Raw genomic sequence first — 15,926 nt, 5'->3', positions numbered from 1 at the left:
CATCTTATGATCATCAATCTGCTATCAGATATTCCCCTTCCAAATTCTTCTGAAGTATTATGAACCACTAACAAATACGTGTGAAAAATTATGAGATCTGTAAAAACTTATGAAATGAGTTCATACTGATTAAAAAATAATTATTTAAATTGTTTCCTAGTTTCCAGCTTTGTTGCAAACTAGGATGTTGCCTGAGATATATTTAAGACTGGATGCCTACCTCAGAAAACTTCTGAATTATTTTTTGACAAAATCATCTGCTTTTTAAAATATTTTCAACAGAGCAAAACCGCTGGACATACATGGCAATATAAATCAACTTTCATGCTAATTTAGAGAAATGTACTTATATGTATTTCTTTCTCTATTTTTTTTTTATTTCTAGAGACCGTGTTCCCTTGAAGATATATTTGAAGAAAATGAGAAGTTAAACTTCGCCTTAGAAGAAGAAAATGTGTAAATCCACAGATGAATATGCAAAAAATATTGAGATTTTTTGAGTATGTCAACTACTCTTGGTAATGTCCTCTCCCACTGAACAAGGTGGGGAGCTTTACTTCCACAGACTCTGTTAGATGTGGAAATTACTGAATATACTGATATATTGACAGAACTACAGCAAAAGTAAGGACAAATTAGCTCCTGTTCCTTAGTCATTTCAGTATGTGCATAGATTTGCTCACATGAGAAATTTCTTTCAATGTTATAAACCCTCTGCATCCCCAGAATTTTATTGGGTATTTGTTTCTATTTCCTACATGAAGAAACACTGTCAGCTACTTTGCATTTCTCCTAAAATCTGCCATGAAAATCTATTCTGTTTGAAGGTCTCTTGTGGAACTTGAACAAAATTCTGGACTATGAACTCTCAACAATAAACAACATAAATACCTACCAAATGGTTTATGCCATCTTATGGTCCCACAGCATTGACCAGTAAGCTACATAAAGGCACACAAAAATTATTCATGTCTTAAATTCTCCCTGGTAAAAGAATAAGAAGGAAATATGGAGAATTCAGGCACCTCCCCTTGAGTATAAATGTTCACTAGAGCAGGAAGGAACATGACCAAGTATGAAAATGTTTCTGTTTCAAATTGGTAAAAGAATTTATTTAACTTTCTTACTGACACATGATATTTTAAGTACAAGTCTTTAAGTCACCTCTGGTAAACAAACTGTTACCTCTATTGCTATTACAAACATCAGTGAAAGTTTGCAGGTAAAAGAAAGTAAATGTATATCAACCATTCATGGGACTTAAAATTTCCTTCTCAGCTTCATCTAACACATGGCAATAACTTTTCTTCCAGAAATATTTGAACAGTTTTACAATTCTGAATTTGTCTCCAAGATACTAACAATTTAGAACTGAATACAACAAATTTGGGAATCTGTCCAACATTTCGTTATGTTTTAATCTAGAGACACATTCGAATACACTAGTCAAAAATAAAGCTATGAATTTAAATATAGTCCTTTAGCAATTGAAACAATACTTTAAATTATCTGTTATTATCTGTTGTATCAGCTTTTGACTATTTCTGCAGTTCACTTAATAATCTTTCCGCTTCCTGCTAATATTTTTCACAGAATTTTCCTTTCTTTTTTTATTAAAGGTTTTGCTACTTTCATATTTTTCCATTTCCAGAGGGATATCAGTAAGAAGTGGCCCCTTTCAAATCTTTGTGTATGTTCATAAAGAGAATCTAACCTGTCAGTTATCAAAAGGGAGGCCTCTCATAAACAACGTCATCTATTCTGATAATTCAAAAGTAGGTCCTCTGGAATACAGGCAATAATGCTCCTGAACTGGAGTCTAGTTTTTACCCTTGTATCCTGCGCCACACTCCATTCAAATGAAAGTCAAAGCACTGACATAGACCTATGTAAAGTCTTCACATCTCAGGGGATGTTACTAAAACTTTTGGCCTAAATTAGGGTAGGAATTAAATCTCTCTGTGGTTTCAATGTTACATTACAGATACAGAAGTAGACAAGAATCAAGCTGTGTATCTAAGTTTACCTGAACTCTGAAGTAAGTCTCATCTAGAATGAGATACTCTCTACATCTTAGTCATCCATTTTTTTCCTCTAAGACTTACTCCTTCCAAAACGTGGTATCCAAAGAGTAGTGATTATTCTAGAAGCTTTGTATCTGCATCCAAGTCTCAGCTCTGTAATTCAGGCTCATTCTCAGAATTAATGTTTTTTAAAAATATCTTTATCATTTGGAGAATTTCAAGTATATTTTCAGAGACAGCTGAAAACTCGTGCAAACTTCTAAATGATCAGAGATCAAAGAGTCAGTCTTAAAGGTCAGTACTTTTTACTTAGATATTTAGACTCCTATGTAGGGTTACTGATTTCAATAGAGCCATGCAAATGAGTACCAAATGTGGATCTGGCATTCACTCTTTCCTTTAATCAGTATTTCTAACATATGATCTGTTAACAGAATATTATTAAACATTAGTCTTTTCAAGTACTCATTACCTTTCTACCAGGAAGAGAACTTTTCATAGCATAATGAATAATACACCTGCTTTTAGCAGTAATTATTTTGGTGCTTCATGCATATGAGAATGAGGTGTACCAGTCTGAGAGAAATACATGGTGTGAGATTCATGGGGCACCTGCTGCATTGTGGAGTCATAATTAATAACCAGAAAACTATTGCTGAACATTAGGTTGGGCAAGGTGAGCATTAAACTAGGCCCATGACTGATCGCAGACAACCAGTGAAATGAATTATGAAATGAAGACTTCCATTAAAAATGTATCTGAAATGGAAATAATCTATATTATTTGATTAACCTAATTTTTACAGATTACAAATTACCTTAAATTTGTTTGCACAATTTAGGTAAACTAAAAATAAGAGGTGCCTTAACAACAAGCGAAACTTGCAAAACATCACCCTACATCTGACTGAATGTATATCATTGGTTAATGGATTTTGTCCTTAGTATTTTTTTTTTTCTTTCTTCCCCTAGGAGTATGCTACAAATTACTAGTAACTACTTGCGGCAGGTTACAGAACAAGATGGATGAATTGCCAGATTTAGTTTGGAAAATCCTATATAGCAATCAGTCCCTTTTCCTTCCCAACACAAACTGTCTTCCTTTTTAGTTTAGTTATTTAAGAAAAAAAAAAGAAAGTCTGCTTAATTTTTGAGAAACTGTAAATCACACAATTTCTATTTAAATTATTTGTTAAATTATTAGAATATTGAATTAAGTTTTCCAAGCATGTGTGAACTATTTCTGTAACTAGTCACTAATACATATACAGCATTTAGTTATTACATATACCATCAGTGTATTACACTTTGAATCTGTATCAGTGAGTTTATATTGTTTTCTATGGTCATCTTAATCTGTTCAAAGGTGATCCAGCAGGTTTTAGTTTAAAACTGTTGTATTATGCCTGCCTACAAGAAAAAATTCTAGTTACACTATCAAAATGAAAGTTGATTTAGTAACTTTTTCAGTATTAGAGACTGAGTATTCTCATCCTATACGGTACAAAACATTTTATAATAGTTAATGAATAAATAGATTAGGCTATCCAATAGGCTAGACATTTTCTATATAACACAGTTACTAAACGTCTTAGTATTGAAAAGAAGAAACTATGTAAAAGAATTTAATGAATTGAAATAATTCTCATGAAACATGCAACAACTATCTGAAATTCATAGCCACAGACAGGATTACAAAATGTAACTATGAAAGACCAGTTATATTTGGAATATGTCATCAAATATTTTTCGAAAAAAAAAAAAAAGCTCTATAAAGGAACTGAAGCTTCAAGTTTTAGAGCATGGATTGTTGTCTGATTTTAGTGACTGGGAAGGAACGTGCTGCTGAGATGTTTCAGATTACTTCCTGTGAAATAACCAGATGCATTTTCAGGTGCAGTTCGTGTACAAAATGAATCTTTAGCTGAAAAGAAACACCAGTGCCTTTGGTCTTGAAAACACAGAAATGTGAGGGACATTTGGAGTTACTTCATCCAGTCTCCTTTGTTTTGTTGGCAACCCATGTATATGATTTCCTCCATAACTTTATTATTTAGATTAAATAAACTTTCCCATGCTTCTGTATTTAAATATTGAAATTTCTTCACATCTGAACAAGATAAATATACACACCAGGAAAAGGAGGACCATCTAGGTCCTTTACATTGGAGGTCAGCTACAGCTATATTCATTATAACCCTCATCCAGCGAGTTGCCTGATAGCTGTTAATGGTTAGCAAATACTACCAGAAAAAAGTCCTATAATTTTCTTCTGTTTCATGCAGTGTTTATACTCACAAAATGCTAACTGAGCAGCACTCAAACATGGCACAATTCCCTGTTGTGAGACATCACAATCCTTTCCTTTTTGACTAGGGATTTTCTTCTACCCCTCGATCTGCTAAAGCTGAAAAAGAATAAAAATAACGCCTCGTATTGCTTTGCATGTATTATATCATCAGTGTTATATATCCCATTGCCCCTACTTTATACTTAGAGTACTGGTTAATCCTCTGGCTTTGTCAGAAGCAAACTGAAGGTGAAATGCATGGTTTTATTCCAATAATGGCTATGAAGTGGATGAAGTTAAATGAGGCAGTTTTAGATTGCATAACTTGGTGACACTTGAGCATCCCACCATTGCTTCTCCCAGTTATATCCTCCACTACTATCTTTGCATAAGTTTAACCACATTAACTCACTTGCCTAGAAAAAAAATAAATTGTTTTTCAAGATCCAGTGGGTTGGGAGGTTTTATCAGCCTGCAGCTGGGTATGATGAATGGTTACACCTGAAAGTGTACAGAAAACAGGGTTGAAATCACTGGTCAAGAGGTGGAGAAACTCTAAGTAAAATGTGGGGAACTGCCTCTGAATTGTTAATTTGCTCAGCAGCCTCCCACCATTTCACCTTGAGAGGAGGTAGTCTCAAATGTCTGCTGTGCTATGTAGCATAGAAAAAAATATTCAGGGAGGTTTGGAGGTTTTGTGTGTTTGCTACCCTGTGAATGTACACATAACAGAGCAGAAAACCAGCATCAGTCTCAGAATAGTGAATATACCTCTATGTAGCCAAGAAATATTGTAGCACTTGTTAGTCTACCTTGCTAATCAATCACATCAGAAGAGTATTTTTTCTGTTACACAGAAAAAGGAATATATACATGGAAAAAAAAATCCAGTTTCACAGGATTAATCTTTTTTTAATTGAAATTTTGGAAATTTACATAAAATGCACACAATTTTTATACAAATTTAAATATGTATCCCCACTAATTTCATTTTAGCTGTTTTTCTTTGCTATTAAGAGAATGCTTCTAGTTCAAAATTAGATTAATTTTGATTTTGGTTCCTTAGAAAAGGTTTATTTCCTCTTTAGCTGAAATTCTGTAATTGGAGTCCATGACATTATGCAATTGTGTAGACAATAGGGAAAGCATTTTGCTCAGTTAGGAACTCCTCTGATTTTATGTGCCTTTCTTTCTATTGTCTATAGCAGGATCCTAGTTTCTTCCCCCAGGCACTTCACTTACATGTATAACACTAGGTGAGATACGGGTAGACCTTTGTTTTCAACCTGTGCTTTGACTACCAATTATAGTTATTAAGATTATATCTTTGAGATATACCTGTCACTTTTCCCTTGATTACATCCTCTGGCAATCATTGAAAATAGTTTTATTAAAGCTGTGGTATATACATATACCCATGAATAAATTGTCTTGAACACACTTAAAATATCATTTTTATATTCCTGCTGTTATAGAGTGTAGAAAAGCTATTAAACTCTGTTGTGGACTGAAATGTACATCTCAGCTTGGAAAAGAACTTATTTAGTTTTACAATACAAGTATAATGCAGGTTTTGGAAACAAAGGATAGAAAAGTAAGCCACAGTTGCGCTTCCCGGGCATATAAAAAAGAGTTGAGAAGATCAAAACATTGAAATCTTCCAGTATGTTGGCAGAGACTGGATATATCCTTGGCAAGCCACAGGAGACAAAAGCAGATATCTAATGATTAACCAGGGTCACAGGTACTTTTTGAGATTCACTAGATTCTTACATAGTTCTTCTATTTTCTGCTTGGTCCTTTGAGTAGAATCAGGCCTGGACGTATGTTCATACACTTACTAAACAGTACAGGTGAGAAGTGAAGGACCTCAAAAAGGACCTCACAACAGGCAACCACTATATGATAAGCATAAAGAAGTACTGAAAATAAGGCTATGCATTAGAAGCCAACCTCTTTTCCAGATTTTGGGAAATCTCAGTGTTCATGTCCATGGAATTTACTGAACCATTTTGAAACATATAACTAAATCAAATGAGAAAGTATGGAATCAAGAAACATTGGTATATGATGTTGCCTTCATCTCCATTTTATGCAAGTGCACAGTATGAATCCTCTGCCCAGCCTGAAGAACTCCCAGTGCATTTCTTCCACCAACGAACTCTTGTAAAATAGCTGTATGAAGTTGTTCTCATTTGTCCAAAATAGTTTAATATACACTGAACCCAAAGGAGCAATAGTCTGCAAGTGCACTAAGTCTGGGCACTGTGTTAGGAAGGGAAAAGCTCCTAGAGACAAGGATTACATAAATTGTTGGTCTGTCATTATTAAGTGAATGTCTCAGTTCCTGGGCTAGTCCACTGTGCTCATGTTTGCTTGTTACCTCTGACCCTGCTAATATGTAAGTCTTCCATAAAATATTGTGAGATTACCACTTCCTTGTCATTGATTTTTTTTTCCTAAGTAGCCCAAAAGCTGCTGGCTAGGCCATTATTCTGGGCTGTTAGGCTCTTGCATCTCTTCAGTATCTGCTTCCCACCATCAAACACTTTATATTTAGCCTAGGGTTACTAGATCAGCTACACAGAAAATTGCATTTTATGTCATCTTTGGGTTGATGAAATTAAAATTCTGTGTTTTCCTCCTAAAAATGTCCTAACCACAAACATACAAACTGAATTTCTCTAGGAACGTTCCTCATGTTTGCTGATGAGGCTTGCCACTGTACTGAAAGGAGCAGTACATTGCATCATGCTGATAAAGTGTATGAGAAGAAAAATATATTTTATTTGGTTTTGGACAGAAAATCTGGAGTAGTTAGGTACTCAACACCAAATTTCAACTTATCTTTGAGTATAGCTTAAATAAAAGGAAGTAAATCTTTATTAATTCCTTTATTATTCAGATTTTATGACTGTTATCCATGAAAAACTCTTTCGATGTTGATGTTTTTTGATGAATGTATTCATGGAAATCTGATAATAACTTAGCATTCAGAAATGTCCAGTTATTTACTTGTGATGATGAGGTTCTTTTTATTTTAGAAATGTAGAGAAAAAAAAAATGTTGAAAGGTAAGGACAACTCTAGATGAGAAAAAAACGAGCAGAAGCTAGTTACAAAGAAATTATAATAATTGCATTGAACAAAATCTAATTAAGAGCACAAGTAAAGATGCTGTTCATTGATTCATGTGATGATAATGTAATAACAATCTACTTGTGATATGTAGCCTTGTTATATTACGAAATCTGAATGAAGTTCACAGAACCTGTTTAAGCCAATGCAATATTATCTGAGTCCACTATTTAATTAATTGTTTCATAATAAATGGGCCCCTTGTTTACAGTAATATTTTAATTCTAATTTATCTTCACAATCTAAAAAAGTGTTTAATTGCTTTAATGATATTAGCTGTCTCAGCCTTTATTACAACACTGGACATAATTACCCTCTTTTAAGGTAATTTATAGACCTCATTAACACTCTTGCCTCTCTGCTGTGATTAAAAATCTCCTAAGAATTGAAATCTCTCTGAACAGTAAGAGAATTATTGTGATTTATTGTTCAGGGTTGCTGAAATGAGCACAAAGCTGATTTATTATGGCTGATCCCTGCTGAGGTGACTAGAATTGGACTGGGGAAGGGGAAGGCAGGAGCTCTTGGTGAAGCAGTTTACTCCTCTCTGTCACAGAGTTGCAGTTTAATATGGGTCCTGACATTTGCTTCCACATGAGCATGAAGAAATCTCTGGTGAATAAAACCTACAGCAATAACTAGCTCAAAAAATCTCACCTTTGACAAATACAAAGCAATTATATTCCTTTATTGGAAATTAACCCCTCTGACAAATTATCCTAGAGGACTCAACAAGGTGATATTAGTATGGTTTTTACACACAAAATATTTGCAGCCATGGGAAACCTTGGACTTACTGGTTGAATAGAAAAAGTGTGTTGTTTACATACCATTTACATTTTGTCTGTTTATGGAAGAGAATTTATAAACATCACTTACATAAAAATGTAAATAAAACATTGCAAAGAAACTGACTGAATAGGTCAAACACACAGCCTTGTAAAATCTCGTGCCATCTTTACCTTATCCTCCCAGTGACTATGTAATTCTGAACATTTTACAGAACAATCTATTCCCAAACACAAACAAAAATAACGCCAAAGAAGTAACTATTAATCTGACATTTGCATATCCGAGGATACTCCTCTCCTGGTTGTTCAGTATACATGATACATGAAGTTTGTGAAATAAAGAGGAAAGTAGCTTACTCCACTGGCTGATGGAGATAGCACATACGCTGCTTGGGGCCAATACAGAGATATCTTCCACAAAATGCAGAGTATCCAAAATAAGAGAAATATAGCTACTGTTTGGCATAGGGTCTTTTCACAGGTCTGAATGCTGCAGATCTGCTGTTGTATACTTTGCATCCCCTGAAAGCACTGAGGTGTTCTGCCCTTCACATCTGTGCAAATATATGGTTTTAGGAGAGGCTGTTAACCTTCAGTAGAAAATCTGAAATATGTGCATTCAGTAGCATTGTGAAATGCTGAAAATGTGTTCTCTTTTTCCATCACTCTCAACTGACTTAATAAAGGCAGATTATTTCTGCCTAGAAACTGTTATTCCTGCGTGGGTAGCCTCTGCTTCTCCCTTGTCACAGTGGTCATGGTGGGGAGATCTCATAGCCCTTTGGGTAATATAGGCAAGTGCTGAATGGGAGATCTCGTTCCCTGTGGGGCATCCACTGCTTTTCATACTTCACAGAATTTAGCTCTACATAATAGTGAACTCAAAGACTAATTGCTCATAAATAACTTCAATTGAATCCTTAGCTGTTCAGACAAATAAATGCTTTTCAGCTATATTTTTTAATATGATATTGCATTGATCTTCTTTATGAAAAATAAGTGTTTGATGTAGTTCTCTGGAGCTATTTATGATACTAAACTAATTAATTAAAAATTGGTTTTGATCACATGCTTGTCTGGTTTTCCTCACTCTTACTGTGAATATGGATATATTTACTGTGCAAGACAATATACTTTGCAAATGAATTACCCAATGGAAAACAGGATTCCAAAGAGGATAAAAATTAAATTTTATGATTGCTGATGAAACACTAATTTGTTGTTGTTGATTAAACTGTCAGCCAATTTATAGTGAGTTCCTATTTTTATGGAACTGTTAATTTTAATGCAATGTAAATACTGATATGGTAGAGCATTGCATATCAGTGGGTTACATATATAACGCTAAATAAAACAAGCTTCCAAGTAAGAGAAAGCATAGTTCTGGTTCTATTTTAATAAAACTGTACTAATCCAGTTATACTAATTTTGTATTATTTTACTAGGCTTATAATAAGTTTAGATGTGTTCTAAATTACAAGAAGTATTTCCTCTTGATTTGTACATAATGGAAACTATACTAATGTACTAATTTTTCACCGCCAATCTAAAGAAATGTATGAAGCGTAAGCATCAAAAGCAATACTGAATTGGTCAAATTTACAGACACTGCAATATGTATGATATTCTGGGATATGTACCATGTACAGTGGGAAAACCAACTGATTTGTAGATCTACACATTCAGTTAAAAAAAAAAAAAAAAAACACAACAAAAAACCCAAGATGAAAACACGAACTGTGTAATTATGTTAATGAAATTCTAGAATAATATTTTTAAATTAGATTGCTGCTTATACTAGATCATAATTTTTGAAGACAATATATATCTTATACACTGCAAAATATAGTTTACTTCTCCATACTTTTAAGGAAAGAATAATAACTGCAGGTGTTTTGTACTTTAGTCCTTTAGAGGTCATCCTTAGTCTGTGAGATTTTCAGATCAATGAAGCATTTTGGAAGACAGAAAGTTTAAACTTAACAGCTGCTAGTGACTGAAAACAGTTTTATGAAAAACTCAGTTGTTCATATGTCAAGTATTGACTGTTGTAATATAAAATATTATTATTTTTTAATTTTCTTTTTCCCTCTAGACTTTTCTCCATATTATCATGTATTTGGAAGTTACTATTTACACCTCAAGTATATGCACCATTCTATGAATTGTAATTTTCCTTGAAATAATTTTTGAGGGCAATAACTTATGCACATAAAGTCAGAGGTCTAGGTTTGTCCATGCAAGAATACCATTTATTAATGGTACCAGATGGGTGGGAGAGTGCTTCAGTAAAAAGGTTACAGTCAGTAGAGGATTTGTGTGTCTAGGCAGGGGGACAGCATCAGAGGCTAAGCTGTTTTCAGGAGTAGATCAGGTGAATGTCACAAGTGGCAATGGTGTACATAGCAGATTTTATAAAGCTTCTGCCTAAGGAACTAGTGATGGTAAATGTGGGAAAAGAATTGGAAGACAATCATAGGCCTACTTAAAATGTCCTCTGGTATGTAATGACAGTAATTTTATAAATTCCAAATCTGGCCTGGTTAGTGGTATGAATCACATAAATGAACTGTGCAACTTAACTAGATTTGTATATAAACCAGCTCCATATGAGTTATTTATCACAATCTTATTTATAACAACAGACATTTTTTGCTCATGCATGATTTGTATTTATTCCACATGAAGTTTTATCAATTTACTGGGGTCATTTCTGTTACATTCAGAAGTACATTTTCTATTTAATCAGCGTGAAACTCTTTTAACACTACGAAAGATGTTTCAATTGCATGTTATTAAAAGCCTAGTGTTCGCTGAATGGCTAAACACTTGCTTTGTGAAATCTTTTATCTTTTGCTATAAATATAATATCAATCTACATTTATACTTATATATAGTATTTTTGACATTAGAGAGAACAGTTTAATGTGTATGGAAATTTTTTAAATGAAATAAACATGCTTAAAGTAAAAAAGGGAAAAGAGATATGAATTACATAAACCAAGATGGTTTGGGGCACCAATAAAGACCATGTGGGAGAACACTGTAATAACTATTCTGATCATCACAATCTAATCTTTCCAGAAGTTGACAATTCAAGTACTCGGTACACTGATGACATTGTTTCTCTAAATTAATTAGATTTAATTAATTTAATTCTCTAAATTAATTAGATTTAGTAGAAATCTAATTAATTATTTACTTTACAACAATACACAGACAATGTACAAAACTAGTGTTACAGCTGTATTTTGTCCTGAAGAGGTTAACTTTTGGAAATAGAAAGCATTGATATTCTCATATTACAGGGAGGAACTGAAAAACTGTTTCCTTGATACAGCTAAGGTCATCAATGTCAGTGCAGAAATCAGAAACTGAAATGTGTTTTCCCAAATTCTTTCAGATGTTCTAAACACAGAAAATACCTTTATTCTTTATTCACAGTCCAAACTAACAATTTCAAGTTTGGGGTTCTTCTCTTCAACCACTAAATCCTAATTCCTTTCTTAAACACCTATGAATAAATTATGCTGATGAACAGTACCAGTTTCTCCTGAAGTTTATACAAACAACAGTATTCAGTACAACAGAAATTTCATGAAGTGTAAGATTCTCAATTAAATTTTAAAAGACTTCGGGAATCTACATGTAGTCTAGAAAAGACACCACACTTTTGGATGATTATTCAAGTCCTGCCTGCTATCTGATGAAGTCCTACCTATCCTTGGTCCTCAGTGCAATGCCCAGAATGTGGTTTACTGGAAACACAAGTCATTTAGGAAAGGACATAAAAGAGAGACAGATAATTAAAGATTTTTGCAACATATATACAAAGACTACTTTTGCTAGGAGCAGCATATTTTCTCTGGGTTTTGATGAATCTAAGAAAACCAAAGTATTCTAATGATATCTATAAGAACTCCTCTCTTGAGCCTAATTATGATAATGGGCTCACATTCTCTAGTTTATCTTAAAACATTCAACACTGTCATCAGCTGAAATTTGTAAATTCTTGAATGGCCATATTAAACCAACAGAAAATAAGTGGTAAGAAATGGAATAAAAACATAACTCTGAACGTCTTTAAAATACTTAGCTTTAGCAGACAGGAGAACATGTCAAGCCATGGTCAGAAGCCAGTTTCCAACAGGAACACTTTTGTGAAAAGCTCTGCTGCACTCTTTTTTACTGTTGGCTTCATCAGACTACTTCAGACTATCTCAGGTTGATTCAGGAATATTTTATTCTCTAAGCATACCATAACATTATAAACTACACTTATTACTTCAAAACTATATTTAATTTATCTTCTAATTAGCCAGACTGACAACAAATAAATAGATGTTAATATGTGTGTAAGTGCTATCAACATTGGGGACAGGAAAAGAAAAGAAGCAGGGGCAACATAGTACATTATCTTCCAAGGAGAGTAGTGCTTGCTGATAATTTTTTTTTTTTTTTTACAGTCAAAACTGCTTTGCAATCTTTTTTTTTTTTTTTCTTTTAGAGAGTCTTCAGATTTGTGTTGGCAAAAGAACTGAATACCTATTAGCACACAAAAATATAGTTTTGATATTGATAAAAGACATTTTTTGTGTCACATCAGCATCTGAGCATAAGGTAGCCTTCCATAAAAGGTTCTAGTATACTTTTGAATAAGAATGAACTCATATAATCTACATAGTTCAAAATGCACAAAGTTTTTTATATAAAAATAAAAGAGTGATTTAATTAGATAAATGGTAGATGAAGAGCTTTATCCTGGCCATTTTCAAAAGTATGTAGTCCTACAACTACTTGTTTCATCTTTCAGAGAGGATGTTTTTTATTTGCAACATGATGAGCACTTTTTAGCTGCTGTATGTTCCTGCCAGAAGCAGTGCAGATGACATAAGTAGCAGTTTACATGGGAAGAACAGCTTTAGAAACTGTCACCATTCTCTTGTCTCTTTGCTTATTGTTTTTGCAGCCTTTGTATCAGCTCTTGGCTTGAAGCCCACATTTTAACATTCATTGACAGGCTTGGGGATCTTTTTATTTTTTCTGCTTCAGCAGAAAAAGAAGTGGAAGTGCTTATTTTGATCAAAACAGGAATCATTGTTTGAATAGGCACATCTGAAGTAGGAGAAAAAAAATATCTGATGAAGAAACAAAGTTGGAGAGGTAGAAATAAACTAATCTGGATATGTTGAGTCTAAATATTATGTTTTTCTTCTGATTTAAGACCTGACTTTTCCTGTTTGCATTGTAGAAACAGGTAGAGATCAAAAAGATAAAGGCTCACAAAGTAAAGGTACACAGAGAATGTGTAATCATTTAAACCACATGACTTCTTGGAAGTGGGAAATCTAAAGAATAAATACAGACCTTCTGGTTTTGGAACTATTTTAGATAGTAATCTTAATTTCTTTACAGCTTTGTTTTCTTGCTTTCTCCCATTTTTTCCAGAGCCTATTTAGGCCAAGAAAAATATTATTCTAATATATTCATATAGCATGCAACCCTGTGAGGCCCTGATTGTGTGTTTGCGTTATAGTCATTGTGTAAAAAAAATCTTAAAAAACCCCAGTTAGGTGTGTAGGGATGTTGAATTGATGAAGATAGGAAATACTTTGAGAAGAACTGCAAAAGGATTAAAGCCCAGAAATGAGATTCCAAATCTTGCTTCTATGAGCTATAAATTGTACAGAAGATATAAGGAAAGACAATTGTCTCATTGGAAATTATTTAATAAACTAATTATTTTTTATAAACTTGCACACTGAACTGATTCTAGTTGGCTTTTAAGATTTTTTTTTGTCATTTTTTTCCAGATTTAAGAACTGATTTCTAGAAAGATGAAGGAAAAAAAAAAAAAAAAAAACAACCCAAATTAAGAACTTTATTGAGAAGATACAAGAGCACCATTCAAAATGTTGGAAAATTGCTTACATCCACCAGTAGCATTTAAATCTACAAGCTGAACATTTTTTAACACAAAGTCAGTGAGAATTGTGGGTCCTCCGATGTTTTTCAGGGTATATGGCAATGGTTCCCTAGTTTTTTGAGTGGTAAGATATGAAGGGAATATTGCTGGCCTCAGTTCAGATAATTATGGTGGCTTCTTCTGCCATGTAGGTGGGAAAATATTCTCCGTTTGAAGTCACAATAGGCAGGCAACACCATTTCTGTTTCCAAATATCCTACAAGAAATGTGTCTGCCTGATTCAGAATTAAATTTACATTGTTTCATTATACAGACTTTTATTTGCTTGTAGACATATACACAGATCTACAGACATATATGCAAAATATGTTCTTTCTGCCAGTGAGAGGATAGCAAATCGCAATACCATCACTGTTATTGAATAGTCAATTCAATTTCATTCATGCTCTACCTTTCAAATTCCTTGTCAGGTATGCTTAGGAGTGTGCCCTATTCCATACAATGTTTTATAGCTGTCATGAACTTATTCTGACTTTTTTACATCACTGAGGGAATTAATTGGAACATCTATGGTTCTCTGATGAGGCACAGCCACTTCTGAGTGATGTATGGAGAGGAAAGTACAATAAATTATCATTATAGAGAAATGCCCTATAATACACCTGAGCAAAAATAAACTGGAACATAGTTCTACAACAGAAATTGACAGTCTCTATTGGTTTCAATGAGCTTTGAAACAGACACAAGGATAAAATCTACAGCATAATTGCAAGCGGAGTTAGAACTTCATCAAATGTGCCACTGCTGTTGCTGTGATGTATGAGCATGCACTGGTACCATACTATAGCTATGGGAAGGAGTGAAAAGGAAGGAAATTTAAGGTGAGAAGAAATCTGATGTAGGAAGAAAATTAGAAATAATAATAAAATGCCATAAGGGTTTCCTGCTGTTAACTTTGAGTCTTGAAAGAAGAGGAACCAGGAATACGAATTATTTTGTGACATGACTGGACTGATAATATGTGAAATATCTAAGCTCTTATGTGTCGTTTACATGCTGAAAGATGGGAGCATTTGTTAATATAAACAGTGAAGGCATGGGTATGAAACTGCTTCAAATGGCTTAAGAATAAATGCAGCCTAGTTACTTTCTTTGCTTTAAAAAAATGAAATGGCTATTAGGAATCAGTCTGTTGGATAATGCATTCCAGTCTGAAATTTACGTGAGTTCCATGAACAAGAGAAGAACAAGGGTCAGAGATATCCAAAGTGAATTGCAAACTAGAGAAGACTGCTAAAAGTGCTGTCCATGAAAGTGTTCTTCATGGCAGAAGAACATCAAAGGTGAGAATAAGGGACCTTCTGAGACAAGTCAAGGCTGATGCTCTGGAAGGGAGGAGGCCATCATGTGGTCAGCATGAATACAGTGAACTTGAGCTGCCAGATAAAGCCTATGTCTCATGGGTGAAATCACAGGACTTTGTGACATCTTTTTTAAAAAATAGTATTCCAGATAATGATCACCAACATTTGGAAAAGAAAACAGAAGTCCTTGCAGAAAAAAATGGACTTTTATGTTTGTGCAGCTGCCACTTAAGAAACAATAATAAGTAAATCTCAGCAGGCATAGAAATGAGGGATGGTAGCCAAGCTGAGCTGCAGGAGCTTGATCCAGATGTTGGAATTAAAGCTGATTCCTAAGCTCCTTTTTTATATCTTACCTCTTTAGTTTTCATTTACTGAGCTCGGCAGGTATTTC

Source organism: Tyto alba, unplaced genomic scaffold, assembly GCF_018691265.1.
Source record: "Tyto alba isolate M040663 unplaced genomic scaffold, T.alba_DEE_v4.0 Super-Scaffold_27, whole genome shotgun sequence".
NCBI classification, from domain to species: domain Eukaryota; kingdom Metazoa; phylum Chordata; class Aves; order Strigiformes; family Tytonidae; genus Tyto; species Tyto alba.
The sequence above is the reverse complement of the archived record's forward strand: the minus strand, read 5'-3'. Positions refer to the sequence as shown.